This window comes from Suncus etruscus, chromosome 1 (genome assembly GCF_024139225.1).
Source record: "Suncus etruscus isolate mSunEtr1 chromosome 1, mSunEtr1.pri.cur, whole genome shotgun sequence".
Lineage (NCBI taxonomy): Eukaryota > Metazoa > Chordata > Mammalia > Eulipotyphla > Soricidae > Suncus > Suncus etruscus.
In genome coordinates this window covers 190,844,329-190,847,263 of record NC_064848.1, presented here as the reverse complement: position 1 = coordinate 190,847,263, position 2,935 = coordinate 190,844,329, and the positions used below count along the sequence as shown (strand labels likewise).

The following is a 2,935-nucleotide window of genomic DNA, read 5'->3' as shown; positions in this document are numbered from 1 at the left end:
CCCTGATCATTGCTTAAGAAAATTGAGGTGGGGTCTTTGGACTCTGAAGCTCTGGTGGGAGCAGAGTCTGCTGTCTGCACCCTCTTTCCTCTCTATCTGACCTCAGCTGAGGATCAGAACTGCTGCCCACCCCTTATAGAAGAAGTACCCCACTTCCATGACAATAGGCAACTTGCTCAAATGGACATGGGGTAGAAATAGAACCAGATCTTCCACCTTCTCCTGCCACATCCCCACATTCCCTGAGCTTGAAACATCTCCAAGGACTGGGTAATAGCCCCAAAAGTGCTGTCCCTTTCATCTAAATGTGTCACCAAACAAGAGACCACCGAATGGGGACTGCAAGGAGGAGACCCCTTGCACAGAGAAACAGTCCTGGCAGTGGCACCCACACCATCTCCCCTCACCAATACCAACCCCATGACTCTCAAAATAGGAAGATGCTCCACTCCCAGAAATGCCTTATCTGCGTACCTCACTATGAGTTTATCTTGGGACAGAGTAGACAGGAATGCAACTTCCTGTCCAGACAGGAATCCCCCACTCTTATTTTATTTTTAATTTATTTTTGGTTAAGAAGCAGGATTTATTGGGGGGGTTGGGTGGGGTGAGGAAGACTGGGGTGGGATGGGGAGCAGGGACTTTGGAGGGGCAGCTTCCAGGTTCTCAGGAGGTCAGTACTGCCATTTGCCCAGAGACATATGTGACCCAACAGTCAACTGGGATAAGCCAGTTTACCATGAACTTGGTAAAGCACCACTTCATGGGTCTGTGGATCTCTGGCACCCAGGGAACTTGAACCTGCCCAGAACTGAGCCTCAGACACATGCTCCTTATCCTGCATATTGGTGCAGCTGGACATGATGACTTGGCCAATGTCAACCCTGGCCACTGCACCCTGGGGTTTTCCAAAGTCCCCCATCTCCCTCATATCTGTGTAGCACCAGATTGAGGACAGCTTGAGAGCAGATAGGAACATCTACAACAAAGGAATCTCCAACGTCCCTTCTTACAGCCTATAAAAGCCACAGGCTGCTCCAGTACTGAAGAGACTGGTGTTGTCCAAAGCCACTGCACACCGGTCCCAGAGGCAGAGAGCACAGGTGACTCAACAGGTTGGGGTGTACAAGAACCCCCACCTTCAGACCTAAAGGAACAAGAGTCTTTAGTGGTATTGCTAAGGTGCAGATCAGCGAGCTGCCCCAACCCTCTCCTGCACAGAAATGGCCCCATCAACCTCAGTGTAGAGAGGATGGGAAGACAGTCCATGGCAGAGAAGGAAGGGGAGGCATCCGGGGCTTTGGGTTAGTTCAATAGATGGAGTGAAGTAGATAGGGAAAGAGCTGGAGAGATAGTGCAGTGAGGAGTGGCCTTGCCTTGCAAGCAGCAGAGCCAGGTTCAATTCCCAGAACAACATATAGTTCCTTAAGAACTGCCAGGAGTGATCCCTGAGCACTTGGGTATAGCAAAAAGAAAAGGAGAAAAGAGAGAAAAAAGAGAAAGAAAGAAAGAAAGAAAGAAAGAAAGAAAGAAAGAAAGAAAGAAAGAAAGAAAGGAAGGAAGGAAGGAAGGAAGGAAGGAAGGAAGGAAGGAAGGAAGGAAGGAAGGAAGGAAGGAAGGAAGGAAGGAAGGAAGGAAGGAAGGAAGGAAGGAAGGAAGGAAGGAAGGAAGGAAGGAAGGAAGGAAGGAAGGAAGGAAGGAAGGAAGGAAGGAAGGAAGGAAGGAAGGAAGGAAGGAAGAGAGAGAGAGAAGAAAGAAAGAAAGAAAGAAAGAAAGAAAGAAAGAAAGAAAGAAAGAAAGAAAGAAAGAAAGAAAGAAAGAAAGAAAGAAAGAAAGAAAGAAAGAAAGAAAGAAAGAAAGAAAGAAAGAAAGAAAGAAAGAAAGAAAGAAAGAAAGAAAGAAAGAAAGAAAGAAAAGAAAGAAGAAAATGGGGAACCCAGACCAGAACTGGGGTGGGGAACATAGGATTTGCCCTCTGGCTGTTCAGATTCAGTGCCAAGGTTAGAATCACCTCAACTGTGGCAGGATATAGGATCACTGGAACAACAGTGGAAGAAAGTGGCAACTTGGTAGAGAGGTACTGGAATGTGTTAGGCATGAAATCCTATTGTTCACAGTAGTGTAAACCATGCTGCCTAAAATAAAATTAAATTTAAAGAGCTGTATTGATAGATAGTGGGAAGGATACTTGCTTTGCACATGACCAACCCAGGTTGGATCCCTGGAACCCCATATGGTTCCCTGAGTGATTTCAGAAAGCCAGGAACAAGTCCTGGGCCTTGCCAGGTGTGGCCCAGAAAAAAAAAAATTAAAGTTTTTAAAAATTCAACCAGAATTCACAAAAATTACCATACCTCCAGCCCCTTACATGCCCAGATCACAGGAAAGGAATGGAGAGAAGAAGGTAGAAACCTTGGCTTGCCCTCTTTCTCCAAAGGGCATTTCGGACTGGTACCCCATGACTGGAGCACCTCTGGGAGAGGGAACCTCCAGGAAGCAGCCTTAACCCCTCTAGAAGATAGTCTCAGTCCCAAGGGGCAGCCTTGGTCAGCACCACTTCAACTGAGCCAGCCAAGGAGCAGGATGCCTGTTATAGCCCTTTTCCTTCAATGCACAAATCTCCAGCAAAACCCTGCTGCAGGGGCCAGCGGCACAGCCCAGATTCAGGGGCTCACCTTGCTTCATAAGGACCCCAATACCATACCCCCTGCCCCAGCACTCCAAACACTGGCTCTGGTGGCTTTCAGCATTGTCAGACCAAACAACATCATATTCCAAGATCCAAGTATTGAACCTTCTACCCAGAGGGCCAAACATTGACTGACTACCAAACGACTACTTAGGAAGCCAAAAATGAAAAAGTAGACTCACTGCAGTGCTATGGAACATTGGAACACAGAAATGAAAAGGACCATTTCAACCCTTGGGGTAGAAG

The 2,935-nt window shown here is 47.2% G+C and overlaps 1 non-coding gene across 1 annotated transcript; it reads right to left on the bottom strand.

Moving 5' to 3' along the window:
• Window positions 1-988: 988 nt before the first annotated feature.
• On the bottom strand, window positions 989-1,122 carry LOC126030435 (small nucleolar RNA SNORA70). Its single transcript, XR_007503120.1, has one exon. It is a non-coding gene; the product is annotated as a small nucleolar RNA SNORA70 (small nucleolar RNA).
• Window positions 1,123-2,935: the final 1,813 nt, after the last annotated feature.